The sequence below is a fragment of the Ceratotherium simum genome, chromosome 39, assembly GCF_057802395.1.
Source record: "Ceratotherium simum simum isolate JZ-2026a chromosome 39, ASM5780239v1, whole genome shotgun sequence".
Taxonomy (NCBI): Eukaryota; Metazoa; Chordata; class Mammalia; order Perissodactyla; family Rhinocerotidae; genus Ceratotherium; species Ceratotherium simum.
The window spans coordinates 8,955,237-8,970,611 of NC_141938.1; the positions used below are offsets into that span (position 1 = coordinate 8,955,237).

The 15,375-nt window shown below is 36.1% G+C and overlaps 1 pseudogene; it reads right to left on the minus strand.

Moving 5' to 3' along the window:
* Positions 1-13,877: 13,877 nt before the first annotated feature.
* Positions 13,878-14,836, minus strand: LOC101391087 (olfactory receptor 7G1-like; annotated as a pseudogene).
* Between the last annotated feature and the right edge of the window lie 539 nt (positions 14,837-15,375).

A 15,375-nucleotide genomic window follows, 5' to 3' on the forward strand; every position in this document is an offset into this window, starting at 1 on the left:
TACAGCAGAATCTCCTAAAGTGTTTATTGAAAGTGTGAATCCTTTGATGTCTCTGCAGAGATTCACAGTCTGTAGTTCTTGTGTGAGGTCCAGGAACCTTCCCAATGTACAAAAGCCTCAGTTGACTCAGTTTGCAAGTGTTCTGTGGAAGTCAATGCAGGAGTCTCTGCACTATAAGACACGGTGACACCAGTCAAGGAGTTGTCCTCAAATGTGGTGCTGAAAATAACGCTTATTTCTCCCTTCCATTAGGAACACTACAGAAAGCTCTCTGGGCACTTTCTTGATTCTCCTGGAGACTACCACTGTTTTCACACACCAACCCACAGAAATAATCTTGACTAATGACTCTGCACTTTCTGTTTTTTGGGAAGAAGTGGAATTAGGTGAACAGACCCCTACCCCTCCCTGGAGGAGATGATCCAGGTCTTAGATCCTCACCCCTAGCCTGCATGACTGTGAGTGGAGCTACGTGCAGCCTGGAGCACATGGGAATGTTTTCAGAGTGGCAGTCCAGACTGTGGAAGTACCCACCTACAAACACAGCCCCTTCTATGGGAATCCTGCCCCCCTGAATGACAGCAGCTAAGCTCACACAAAGTCGCCCCACTTCACAACCAAGGGCAACATCTAGGTCAACCAGCTGGTGAGTGCAGCGCTAGCCCCTATGAAATTGTTCTTCTTGCCTAGTGAATCAGCTCAGCTGGACTCACCTGTCCAGAGCGGTGGCCCCACCCACCATGCACAGAGGCACCTCCCATGTGAGTGCAACCACCAAGCAGCTTCATGTGGGCTTGAAGAACATGACACAGAGATGCCTGACTGGAACAAATACAAGCAGAGAGAATGGGAACAGAAAACACAATGCTCTCCCCCCCAGCAGTGGTAAGTGAAATCTGCATCCTGATACTACCATAAATGTGCTGGCAGGGGATCAATGCCTCAAACATCATGAAGAACTTCAGTACCACTGCAGAACAAAAGGAAAATGACAAATCTCCAGAAACCAATCCTAAAGTCACAGAAGATTACACTCTAAATGACAGGGAATTCAAAATAGTTGTCATAAAGAAACTCAACGAGTTACAGGAAAACAAGGAAAGACAGTTCAGTTAGCTAAGGAATAAAATTAATGACCAGAAGGAATAATTCACCAAAGAGATAGAAGTCCCCCCCCAAATAAACCCCAAAAAAACTACACGTAAATTCTGGACATGAAGAACACAATTAATGAGATAAAAACTAATGCAGAAACCATAAAAAATAGAGAAGACGTTATGGAGGACTGAATTGGTGAATCAGAAGATAGAAATATTGAAATGTTTCAGGTAAAGGAGAGAGAAGTCATATTTTAAAAAAATGAAGAAAATCTTTGAGAAATATCTGATTCAACTAGGAAAAGTAACATAAGATTATAGGTATCCCAGAGGGAGAAGGGAGGGAGAAAGGAGCAGATAGATTGTTCAAAGAAATAGTAGATTAGAACTTCCCAAAACTGGGGAAGTAACTAGACTTACAAATACATGAAGTCTGTAGAACTCCTAATTACAGCAGCAACAACAACAACAAAAAAGAATTTCTCCAAGGCATATAATATTAAAACTGTCAGAAATCAATGACAAAGAAAAAATATTAAGGGCAGTAAGCCAGAAGAAAATAACCTACAAAAGAAGCCCATCAGACTTTCTATGAATTTCTATAGGCTAGGAGAGAATGGAATGATACATTCAAAATTTCAAAGATAAAAACTTTCAGGCAAGAATACTCTACCCAGCAAATTAATCCTTCACATATGATGGAGAAATAAAAGTTTTCCCAGATAAATAAATATGAGGAGGGTCATTGACACTACAACTGCCTTACAAGAAATAATGAAGGAAGCCTTCCTACTTGATTCTGAAAGGCAAAGGTTTACAAAGCTTTGAGCATGGAGATAAATAGACAGACAACACCAGATAATTGAAGATGTCTATCAGAACAGGTTAGAAAACACTTAATTATAACATTAAAGATAAAGGGATGGAAAGCATCAAATATAACCTTAAACACTTAAATTCAGTCACAAAATCACAACAAAAAAAGAATAATTTGTGACAGCAATAGCTCAGAAGGAAAAGAATGAAACCTGCTTAGGCTAATTGAGATAGAGGCTCTTAGAAAAAGGAGTATCTCATCTATGAGATTTTGTATATAAATCTCAAGGTAACCCCTAAACAAAAAATCACAGAAGAGTCCCAAGTCATAAATAAAGAGAAAACTGAGAAAATCATCACAGAAAACCACCAAACTGAAATGGCAGTCAAAAGACAAGGGAAAAGAAACAATGGAAATATGGAGTAACTGAATAGCAAAAGATAAAATGGCAATATTAAGCACTTATATATGGATAATCACTCTAAATATAAATGGATTGAGTTCACCAATCAAAAGACACAGAATGGCCGTGTGCATTAAAAAGCTAGACCCATCAATATGCTGCCTCTAGGAAACACATCACCACTAAAGACAAACATGGGCTCAGAGCAAAGGGATGGAAGATGAAGCTCCAAGAACATGGAAAGCAAAAAAAAAAAAAAGCAGGTGTCATCATAGTTACGTAAGACAAGGCAGACTTCAAGATAAAAAAAGACTATGAGAGACAAAGAGGTGCAGTATGTAATGATGAAAGGGACATTCCACCAAGAGGACACACACTTAAATATATACGTACCTAACACAGGAGCACCAAAGTATATAAAGCAACTATTAACAGAGGTAAAGGAGAAATTGACAGCAATACAATAATGTTAGGCTACTTCAACACCCACATACATCTAGGGATAGATCATCCAGACATAATATCAGCAGGGAAACAATGGCCTTAATTGAAACACTAGACCAATTGGACTTAATGAATATATCTAGAACATTTCATCCTAAACAGTAGAATACACATTCTTCTCAAGTGCACATGGAACATTCTCAAAGATAGACCATATGTTGGGAAATGAGGCAAGCCTCAATAAATTTAAGATTGAAAAGATATCAAGCTTTTTTTTTTGACCACAAGGGTAGGAAATTGGAAATAAACTGCAACAAAAAAGCTGGGAAAGTCACAAACATGTGGACACTATACAACATGCTACTGAACAACTATTGGATCTATGAGGATTCAAAGGAGAAATAAAAAAAAATATCTTGAGACAAATGAAAATAAAAACACAGCTTACCAACTCTTGTGGGATGCAGTCAAATCAGTTCTAAAAGGGGAGGTTATAGAAATACGGACCTACCTCAAAAAACAAGAAAAATCTCAAATAAATAATATTAAACTACACACATGAGCATTATAAAACGAAGAACAAATGAAGCTGAAAGTCACCACCAGGAGGAAAATAAAAACAATTAGAGCAGAAATAAAAATAGAAACTTAAAAAACAATAGAAAGCATCAATGAAACTAAGAGCTGGTGCTTTGAGAAGGTAAAGAAAACCGACAAACCCTTGGCCACCCTAAGAACAAAGGAGAAAATGGTCAAATAAATAAAACTAAAAATTAAGGAGTAGCAATTACAACAAATACCACAGAATTATAAAGGATTATAAGATGATACTATGAAAAACTATATGCCAACAAATGAACAACCTAGAAGTAATGGATAAATTTTTAGAATCATACAACCTCCAAAAACTGAATCAACAAGAAATGGAAAATTGAATAAAACAATAACAAGTAAAGAAATTGAAACAGTAATCAAAAAACTCCCAAAAAACAAAACTCTGGGACCACATGGTTTATCTAGAGAATTCTACCAAACATTCAAAGAAGATTTAATACCTATCATTCTCAAATTATTCCAAAAAATAGAAGAGGATGGAATGCTTACTAACTCATTCTATGAGGCCAAAATTACCCTCATATCGAAACTAAAGAAAGACAATACAAAAAAGGAAAATTACATACCAATATTGCTGATGAATATACAGGCCAATATCCTCAAGAAAACATTGGCAAATCGAATACAGCGATACAATAAAAGGATCGTACACCATGATCAAGTGGGGTTTATACCAGGGATGTAGGGATGGTTTGACATCTGTAAATCAATGTGATACACCACATTAACAAAATGAGGAATAAAAATCTCATGATGATCTCGATACATTCAGATAAAGAATTTGACAACTTCCAACATTGAATTATGATGAAAACTCTCAATAAAATGGATATAGAAGGAAAGTACCTCAACATAATAAAGACTATATATGACAAACCCACAGCTAAGATCATATTTACTGGTGAAAAAAAGAAAGGCATTTCTTGGAGAACAGGAACAAGACAAGGATGCCTACTCTCACCCTCTAATTCAACATACTACTGGAGGTTTTGGCCAGAGCAATTAGGCAAGAAAAAGAAATGAAAGCTATCCAACTTGGAAAGGAAGAAGTGAAACTCTCACTGTTTGTGGATGACATAATCCTATATATAGAAAACCCTAAAGAATCCATCAGAAAGTTATTAGATATACTTAACAACTACAGCAAAGTTGCAGGGTACAAAATCACCTTACAAAAATCAGTTGCATTTCTATACACTAACAACAGACCAGTCAGAAAGTGAAGTCAAGAATCCAATCTCATTGACAATCACTACAAAAAGAATAAAATGTCTAGGAATAGATTTAACCAAGGAAGTGGAAGAACTATACACTGAAATCTGTAAGACATTATTGAACGAAATTGAAGAAAACAAACAAATGGAAAGATATCCCGTGCTCATGGATTGGAAGAATAAATATAGTTAAAATGTCCATATACCTAAATCAATCTACAGATTCAATGCAATCCCAATCAGAATCCAGATGACATTCTTCATGGAAATACCATAAGAATGCTAAAATTTATATGGCACAACAAAAGACCCCAAATAGCCAAAACAATCCTGTGAAAAAAGAACAAAGCTGGAGGCATCACAATCTCTGACTTCAAAATATATGACAAGGTTATAGTAATGAAAACAACATAATACTGGCACAAAAAGATACACACAGATCACATGGAACAGAATTGAAAGCCCTGAAATAAAACCACACATCTATGGACAGCTAATGCTTGGCAAATGAGCCAAGAACATACAATGGAGAAAGGAAAGTCTCTTCAATAAATAGTGATGGTATTTGACGTTCTCCCTCTGACTTATTTCACTTTGCATAATACCCTCAATGTCCATCCCTGTTGTCACAAATGGCTGGATTTCATCGTTTCTTATGGCTGAGTAGTATTCTATTGTGTATATATACCACATCTTCTTTATCCATTCGTCCCTTGATGGGCACATACGTTGCTTCCAAGTCAAGTATTTGGGTGGTGAACATGATGTAATCTATGCAGAAATAGAAGTATAATAATGTACACCTGAAATTTATACAATGTTATAAACCAATGTTACTGCAATAAAAAAAATTAAAAAATAAATAAATAAATAAATAAATAAATAGTGATGGGAAAACTGGACTGCCACACGCAAAAGAATGAAAGTAGACCATTATCTTGCACCATACACAAAAATTAACTCGAAATGGATTAAAGACTTGAATAGAAGACCTGAAACCTTAAAAATTCCAGAATGAAAGATAGGCAGTACTCTCATTGACGTCGACCTTAGCAGCATCTTTTTGAATACCATGTCTTTTCAAGCAAGGGAAACGAAAAAAGAAACATATTGGCCTACTTCAGACTAAAAAGCTTCTGCAAGGCCAAGTAAACTGTGAACAAAATGAAAAGACAACCCACCAACTGGGAGAAAAATTTTCAAATCAAGTTTTTGACCAGGGGCTAATTTCCAAAGTATATAAAATTCATACAACTCAACAACAAAACAAACAATCTGATCAACAAATGGGCAGAGGGTGTGAACAGATATTATCCAAAGAAGATATACAGATGGACAACAGGCACATGAAAAGATGTTCAACATCACTAATTATTAGGAAAATATAAATCAAAACTACAATGAGATATCACCCTACACACGTCAGAATGCCTATAATTACCAAGATGAAAAATAACAAATGTTGGAGAGGATATGGAGAAAAGAGAACCCTCATACACTGCTAGTGGGAATGCAAGCTTGCGCAGCCACTATAGATAACAGTATGGAGATTTCTCTAAAAAATTAAAAATAGAAATACCATATGATACAGCTATCCCTCTACTGAGTATTTATCCAAAGAATTTGAAATCAATAATACATAGAGATTTATGCAACTCTATGTTCATTTCAGCATTGTTCACAATAGCCAGTATGTGGAAGCAACACAGGTGCCCATCTATGAATGGATAAAGAAGATGTGGTATATATATATATATACAGTGCAATAATTCTAAGTCATAAAAAAAGACAAAATAATCCCACTTGCAACAACATGGATGGACCTTGAGGATATTATGCTGAGCCAAAAAATCCAGACAGAGAATGACAAACACCATATGATTTCACTCAAATGTGGAAGATAAACAAACACATAGACAAGAAGAACAGATTGGTGGTTACCCAAGGGGAAGAGGGGGTGGGAAATGTGTAAAGGGACACATACATATGGTGATAGATAAAAACTAGACTACTGGGGCTAAGCACGATGCAGTCTATGCAGAAACTTATAAACAATTATGTACACCTGCAATTATGTTATAAATCAATATGACCTCAAGAAAATAATTTAAATACATGTAAAATAAATAAATAAATAAATAAATAAATAAATAAATAAAAGACATGTGAAGAGGATGACAGACAAGAAGGAGGACTATGGGTGGCTTAGGTCTGCTCATCTCATGTATGTACTCGCATCACAGCTTCCCCTGGATGAAGCTGTAGTAAAAACCCGCTCTCATTTCCAAACATTAGTTAAGGGATATTAAGTTTCCTAGTTAGCATCACAGTGGAATGATGCTCAACATCTCCTCTCAGTGTACCGTCTGGGACATTTATCCTCAGGAAATGCAAAGAGATTATGTGAGCCACTGGGTGCCTGAGTAAGAGAGATCATCTATGGATCATCTAAGAAGCTCAAGTATGCTACTTCTTTTTTGTGGAAGGACTGTTGAAAGAAATGGTTACAGGCAGATTGCAATCTCTGTATTTGTAGAGGCTCAATTTCTGAAGCTCCTCATTAGCCAAGCAATTTTATTCTGACTGTGACCAAGGGCAGTGAAAATCCTTAAAGACCAAGAATTCAGGATGGCTGCTTCCTGACTCTGAGGCCATGTGTACACCATTCACAATGTAATTTATAAAGAAAGAGTAAAAACAATCCTAAATGCATATGGGACCATAAATGACCCCAGGGACTCAAAGCTATGTTGAGCAAGATGAAGAAAGCTGGAGACATCACCCTTCCTGATATCAAATTGTATTACAAAGCTATTGTAAACAAGACAGTATGGTACTGCCATAAAAACAGACACATAGACCAATGGAACAAAATAGAGAGCCCAGAAACAAACCCATGCATATATGGTCAACAAATCTTTGGGAGGGTCTCCAAGAATAAACAATGAGGAAAGGATAGTTTCTTCAGTAAATGGGGTTAGAAAACTGGATAATCCACATGTAAAAGAATGAAATTGGATGCATGTCTTACCCCGTACAAAAAAAAAAATACTTGAATAAATTAAAGATTTAAACAAAAGTCTTGAAATCATAAAACTTCTGGAAGAAAACATAAGGTTAAAGTTCCTTTACATTGGCTTTGGCAATTAATTTTTGAATATGACAGCAAAAGCACAGTCAACAAGTGAAAAAATAAACAAGTAGGACTACATCATACTTAAACGCTTCAGCAGAGCAAAAGGAAAGAAGCAACAAAATGAAAAGACAATCTACAAAATGGGAAAAATATTTGTAATCCATACATCTGATAAGGAATAATATCCAAAATACATAAGGAACTTATACAACTCAATTAAAAAAAAAAAGGAAACACAGCAACCAAATTAGAAAATGGGCATATGGCCTGGATAGACGTTTCTCCAAAGAAGGCATACAAATGGCCAACAGGTATATGAAAAAGTGTCAACATAACTTACTATCAGAGAAATGCAAATCAAAACCACAATATGAAATCATGTCAAACTTGTTAGGTTGCATATTATTTGAAAAAAACATAAACAAAATATAACAAGTTTTTGTAAGAATGTGGAGAAAAGGCAAGCCTAACACACTCTTGGTGGGAATGTAAATTGGTATAACCACTATGGAGAACAGTATGTATGTCCCTCAACAAACTGAAAATAGAACTACCAGCAAGCCCACTTCAGGGTATATATTCAAGTAAATTGAAATCTGGATCTCAAAGAATTACTTGTACTCCCATGTCTTTTGCAGCGTTCTTCACAATAGCCAAGATATGGAACCAATCTAAGTGTCCATGCATGGATGAATGGATGAAGAAAAGGTGGTATATACATACAATGGGATATTATTCAGTCTTAGAAAAAGAAGTAAATCCTGCCAGTTGTGACAACATGGATGAACTTGAGGACCTTATACTAAGTATAATAAATGAGATACACAAGGATAATTATTGTATGATCTCACTCATGTGGAATATAACATAGTCAAACTCATAGAAGCATAGAGCAAAAATGGTGTTTGCCAGAGGCTGGGAAAAGGGGTAAATAGAGAGGTGATGGTCAAAGGCACAGAGTTTCAGTTATGCAAGATGAATAAATTCTGGAAATCTACTAGAAAACATAGTGCCTACAGCTAACAATACTGTATTGCACACTCAAAATTTGTTAAGAAGGTAGATCTCATGTTAAGTATTCTGATCACAAATAATTAAAATTAATAATAATACTGATAGACGGAATGAGAGGAAACTTTGGGACGTGATGGATATATCTGTGGTCTTGATGCCTTTAATTGTACACAGGTATATACTTATCCCCAAACTCATGGAGTTGTATACATTAATATGCACAGATTTTTTACATGTCAATTATACCTAAATGAAGTGGTTTTTGAAACAAGTTTTTTAATTAAATAACAATCAATTAATTCATTAAAATCATGAATGGACTAAAAAAAATGAGTCACAGAATTTCAGATCCTCTTGTTTTCTTTTTTTGGTTGGACCCCAATAAAGCATGGGTCAGGCAGCCTTGCTCACTGCCTCCTGAGGATATTCAGAATATATGTACCAGCATCAACTCTAGGACACCCCTGTTTCCTGAGTTAAGGTGAAATCCTGGTTAAGATTGGATCCTTCCAAACAAGGAAGACATTCTTGGCTCAGTCCTGGGTGTATCAATGTATGCCCTTTTATTCTTATAAATCAACGACTTGGAAAATTTCTCTAATGATGTTTTAAACTTGAATAGCTCGTTAGGTTCTAATAGTTAAAGTTTAATGGCAATATAAAAACTCTGCTTCCATGATGAGAATTTCGGAGCCAGGAATGGAGTCATGAAAACGAATATCAGAATTGATCATTTGGTGTAAGTTTAGCATCAGAAACACCTGAGTTTATTCCTGGTTCTAGCAGGCGCTTCAGGAACAAGGAGATATTCACAACTGTGATAGAAGTCTCTGTCCATACATCTGTATGATGAGAACCTTCATGAAATATTATAGGGTATATGACAAGGATGAGAAATAAATAGAAAATAACACCAAACACAGTGGTTGACTTATGGAGGCTTCTTAATATCACCTACAGTGATTTGTTTATGGCACGACATGACTGGAAACCAGCAGGGCTCATTATAGGGAGGAAAGTAAGGGTGGGACAAGAGGAAAGAAGAGGATATAAAGAAAGAATAGTCCTGGTCTGGTAACTGCAAGTTTCAGGAAAGAATTCATGAGCTGAAACTCCCGCTGTAAATTTTGCCCATGTATAGAAGAGAAGGAGGGAGCAAGCATTGGTATATTCCATTATTCATCATCAATTTCACTCCTTTGCTATATTACCACGTCTTAAACATTGTAATTTATTTCTTCTTGAAGGAATGGGTATTGTCATTGTGATACACATACACAAACATGCAAACATTTACACACACATATGTGTGTGTAAAAACAGATTAAAACAATGCCAAGGAAGTCAACAAATTTAAGACTATGGTTGCCTCTGGGAATGGAAGACAGAAATGGAGGAAAATAAAAATGGATGTTGTCTCTATACAAACTATTTTGTTATTTTAAGAAGATAAATAATATAGCAAATGTCAAAATTAATTAATTCTGGATCAGATACATGAGTATCTGTCCTGATATTCTGTGTTATACTGCCTTTTAAAAGATTTCTTAGATTTCTATAGAGATTTTGATTGTATGTATGTAGTGTATTGTGTTTGCCTAGTTCTCCATCTCATCTGTCAGAGTCCTCATAGCCAGGCATGAGGGTCAAGACAAATGGTTATCCCTACAAAGGGATATAAAGAACCAGACATGGAAGGATGAATAAAAGATGAACATCCAGCTTCACCATCTGCCCAGAAATTAACAAATACTTAAGAGAATAATAGAACACTCCACAAAATTGTACAAGGGAAGATTACTCTGACAATGGAAAAAGACCCTAGAACTTTAGCATCAGAGTAGAAAATGAGCAGATTGATTAGTCTCATTGCAAAGGTACAAGTAAACACATCAGATAATGGACAATTAGGCAGACACTTGATAGATGAATAATACCAAGTAATCTTCATCATATTCCCACTCAACCTCCGAAGGACTGGTAGACAAACATCTCTTCATATTTGAAAAGTAGGTTAGGGAACTTGAGATGACATGGGTCCCAACGATAGGGAATGACATTTAGTTCTTCCTTTGACATTGAAGAGGATAAATGGAAGCTCAGGAAGAATAGAAACACAGAGTGAAGGGCTGGGCTATTGTGTAAAAGTGCTGGTCCCTGGGAAGAGGCTCAGGTTTGCTGCCTAGTGAACTGAGCCGGGCTCTTGAGTAAGCAACCAAATGAATGCTGAATCAAGATAAAAGCAACATCAAATGGGTAGAAATGTTTTGTGGCATTTTTACTAGCCTTTGCCCCACTCCCTCCCTGGCATGGCAGTAGTTTTAGTCCTAAAATGATCACAGAGTGCATTCTCAGTATGAGATCCTGACGCATGGAAAGAGAGGAAACAGAGTAGATCTTTTCTCAAATAATTATGAGTGTGTTCTAACCTTTCTGGGAGCTACCTGAATGACTGACACAGGCACGCATCTACATTTTATCTAACTCAGAGTTCAGGCTGAAAAAGCAGTGGGCATTTTTTGAAAACACCACAAACTGCACTAATAGCCAACATGTGCCTATGGTAAAAGGTAAAAGTCAAAACATAAAATAGCCCAGCTAACACCCAGAGCAAAAACAGGAGATATTTTCTTCAGGAAAATAAAACATTTAAAAGCAGCCAAATGTATGGGAAAATTTAGAAAGCACACACATATGCATGGCAACAGGTTTACTCAGAAAAGACCAGAGAAGAATGAAACTTGCATTTTGATCTCTAGGCTCAGTGCAAACCTGGCTAAGTGCCGAAAGAGTACTGCAGCACAGACCCAATCTATAAAGACTGAGAGAGGTGTGCTCTTTGTTTGTTTGTATCACTCTTCCCACTCAAGGAAATCTATCAAAGCACTAGCTGAATAAAGCTAATGAACATTGATTTCAATGACCACATACAACAAGAATTACAGTCTTTCTGAATATATTTTGGGAAAATCACTAAACGAATAGACCACTACCACCTTCAACAAGTTTTTTTTAAAAAGAAAAAAATCTATGGGAGATTCTGATATACAAGGTTACCACATTATAATATTGAATCTAAAGTGCAGGAAAAAAATAATGATGAAAAGTAAGCAGATGTAAGGAACCTATAGGACACCAACTAGTGAAAAAAATCTGCATTATGGGAATCCCAGAAGGAGAAGAGAAAGATAAAGAGATGGAAAGAGTATTTGAAGGAATAAGGTCAAAAACTTCCCAAACAGGGGGAGAGCCATGAACGTACAAAATTAATAAGCTCAATGAACTCCAAGGAGGACCACTCAAAGACACTAACACTAGCACACATTATCATCAAACTGACAAAGCCAAAGGGAAAAAAGAGAATCTAGACAGGTGTTCATCGCATACTGAAATTTAGGATAAAATCCACTCATCACATACAAGAGATCCTCAATAAGATTAACAACCAATTTCTCATCAGAACCACAAAGGTCAGAGAATAGTGAGATGACATATTTAAAGTGCTTCAAGAAAAAAAAATTGTCAACCAGGCATTTTATATCTGAGAAAAATTCCCTTCTAAAGATGAGGGAGATATAAAATATGCCCAGATTAACAAAGCTTAAGGAGTTCATTAAAAGCCTGCTCTATGAAAATATCTAAAGGATTCCTTCAGGTTGAGTTGAAAAGATGCTATATAGTAATTCAATGCTGCATGAAAATATAAAGATTTCTGGTAAAGAGAAACATGTAGGCAAATAAAAAAAACAGTATTTTTTTTTCCATTTACAATTCTGCTTTTTATTTTCTACTGGATTTAAAAAAAAGCAAATGTAATTTTTTTAAATCTATGCTATTGGCACAATGTATAAAGATTTAATTTGAGACTAACAATATAAAGAAGAAAGGACACACCCACATAAAAGCAGAGGTTTGCATGCTATTGAAGTAAAAGTCGTATGAATTCAAACTAGATTGTTAAATTAAGTGCCCATGGCAACCGCAAAGAAAATTATCCAGATATATTCAAAAAAGACAATGAGAAAAAAATCCAAAATAGTCACAACAATCAACTAGAGAAAATATAATTCAGGAATGGAGGAAATGAAGAACAAAAAAAGATGTTAGACATACAGAAAATAAATATTTGAATGGAATACTTAAGTATCTCCTTATCAGTAAGTACTTTAAAGGTAAGTGGATTAAACTTTCCAATCAAAAGACAGAGATTGGAAGAGAGAGAGAAGAAACATGGTGTGAATGTATGATGTTTACAAGAGACTCACAATAGATCCATAAACACAAACAGATTATAAGTGAAATGAGGGGGCCGGCCCAGTGGTGTAGCGGTTAAGTGCATGCGCTCTGCTTTGGCAGCTCGGGGTTTGCAGGTTCTGATCCCAGGTGTGCACTGATGCACCGCTTGTCAAGCCGTGCTGTGGCAGCATCCCATATAAAGTAGAAGAGGATGGGCACAGATGTTAGCACAGGGCCAATCTTCCTCGGCAAAAAAAGGATTGGTATTGGATGTTAGCTCAGGGTTGATCTTCCTCACACACGCAAACACACACAAAGATATTAGTGAAATGATAGAAAATATACTCCAGTCAAATAGTTACCAAAAAAGAGCTAACATTATGAAAAATATTTGTCTAAATTTTTAAAATAGACAGATAAGGATAGATATGATATATAGGTAGATAGATAGATAGATAGATAGATATAGATACAAAAGGGTCAGTAGATAAGATGATATTATAATTATAAACATGTATACTCCAAAAAACAGAACCTCAAAATGCATGAAGCAAACATGACGGAAGTAAAGTCAGAAATAGATATTTCTACAATACTACTTAGAGGCTTAAATACAAAATTTTCAACAATAGATAGTACTTCTGTATTGATCAAAAAGACACATTGTACTTGAAAAATGGTATAAACAAATAAAATCTAACAGACATATAAACACTCCATTTATCAACAGCAAGATGCATTCTTTTCCAGTGCACATGGGACATTCTCCAGATTAGACCATATATTAGGCCACAAAGCAAGTCTCAAAAAATTTAAAAAGATTGAAATCATACAAAGTATCTTTTCTGAACATAATATTAGGAAACTAAGAATAAATAAGTGAAGGATAACTGGAAAATACTCAAATATGTGGAAATTGGACAATATACTCCGGAAAAACCAATGGTATCCTACTGATGTGTTTTCTCAAGGCTACTTTCACATCCCTGTTCCTCAGGCTATAGAAGGGGTTCAGCGTTTGAGGAACAACAGTGTACGTCACTGAAGCCATTGCAGTAGTTTTGGAATTGATAGAGCAAAACTAATGTACACCCCAAAAGCTGTCCCATAGAATAAGTACACAACTAAGGTGAGACTCGCAGGTGGAAAAAGCTTTATACTTTCCACCCACTTATGAGATTCTCAGAACAGAGGAGATTATTTGAGTATAAGAGAAAATGATTCAATGCACAGGAACACCACCAAATATGCTAGTTGAAAAATACATCAGGATGTTATTTATGAGGGTATCAGAACATGCACGTTTGATGACCTTAACAACTTTAAAGAAGAAGAGAGGTATTTCCAGGTCTGTGCAGAAGGTCAGCTGCAACACCAACAGACTGTGGAGGAGGGCATCCACAATGCTAATGAACAGGTAGAGAAGGATCAACAGTCCACAGAAGCGAGAGTTCACGATGACCATGTACCACAGGGGATGACAAATTGCTACGCAGTGATCATAGACCATTACTGCAAGAAGAACCAGTTCCAAACTGGCAAAAACCAAGACAAAGTAAATCTGTGTAAGGCAGACTGTATAAGTGATGCTCTGATTCTGTGCTCAGATGTTCACCAGCATCTTTGGGATTGAGGTTGTGCTTAAACAGATGTCAGTAAAGGACAGATTGTAGAGAAAGAAGTACATGAGGGTGTGCAGGTGAGAGTCAGAGATGATTGTTAGACAATTAGTAGGTTTCCCAGGACTGTGACCAGGTATATGGACAGGAACAGAATGATGGTGAGATGCTGCAGTTCTCGATCCTCTGTCACATCCGTAAGAAGGAATTCTGAAACATATGTTTTGTTTCTGAGTTCCATGTTGTTGATGAATGTGACGGAAAAGATGGGCTGACAACATAATTAAATGACTGTTTTCTAGTCCAGCACGAGAAAAATCACCAGAGGAAAACACTATCTTAGGACAAAGGAAGACTAGTAGAGAGGAATAAGAAATAGATGCCTTCTCTGTGCACATTATTCTGTTACTTAAAAAAAATATCCTGAAACTGATAGAGCAGAGAGTAATCCACTGTTAATGTCTGCAAGGGTTAAGGAGTGGTCCTGTTTTTATATTACACTATCTATACTGTTTTGATTATTTAGAACATTTAGTAATTTTATAAAGAGAAACAGACTAGAGAGGAACTGAATATTCCATATGGATCCCCTGAGGTCTCAGTGGCAGGCAACTGAGATAATACATATGTATGTCAAGAAAAAGGAATGGGAAGATAAAGTGAAGTTTACCAAATATCCTACCTTTCACCACAACAAGATTGCCAGTAAGTGTCAGAGAAATTTATAACAGTCATCCTGTTCCAGAAAAAGTAGATTTCCACTCAGGAGGAAAATGGTCT